At 40.3% G+C, this 447-nt stretch overlaps 1 non-coding gene across 1 annotated transcript; it reads left to right on the plus strand.

Annotated features, from left to right (window-relative positions):
* Positions 1–261: 261 nt before the first annotated feature.
* On the plus strand, positions 262–365 carry LOC127739926 (small nucleolar RNA R71). Its single transcript, XR_008000668.1, has one exon. It is a non-coding gene; the product is annotated as a small nucleolar RNA R71 (small nucleolar RNA).
* Positions 366–447: the final 82 nt, after the last annotated feature.

Consider the following 447-nt stretch of genomic DNA (forward strand, 5'->3'; position numbering starts at 1 on the left):
GTCAACATTTTGTTCTGAGCCAATATGGCATTCAGGGCATCAATTTCAAGAACTCCTTTCTTCCGAGGTATCCCATTATTCACAGAATTTCTCTCAGAAGTGTACATGAACTGATTGTTTGCAACCATGTCAATGAGTTCTTGAGCCTCTTCAGGCATTTTCTTCAGGTGAATAGATCCACCTGCAGAATGATCCAGTGATATTTTCAAAAATTCAGAGAGACCATAGTAGAATATATCTAATAGGGTCCATTCTGAAAACATGTCAGATGGACATCTTTTGGTCAGCTGCTTGTATCTTTCCCAAGCTTCATAGAGGGATTCACCATCTTTTTGTTTGAAGGTTTGAACATCTACTCTCAGCTTGCTCAACTTTTGAGGAGGAAAGAATTTATCCAAGAAGGCAGTGACCAGCTTATCCCAGGAGTCCAGGCTATCCTTAGGTTGT

Source organism: Arachis duranensis, chromosome 6 (assembly GCF_000817695.3).
Source record: "Arachis duranensis cultivar V14167 chromosome 6, aradu.V14167.gnm2.J7QH, whole genome shotgun sequence".
NCBI classification, from domain to species: domain Eukaryota; kingdom Viridiplantae; phylum Streptophyta; class Magnoliopsida; order Fabales; family Fabaceae; genus Arachis; species Arachis duranensis.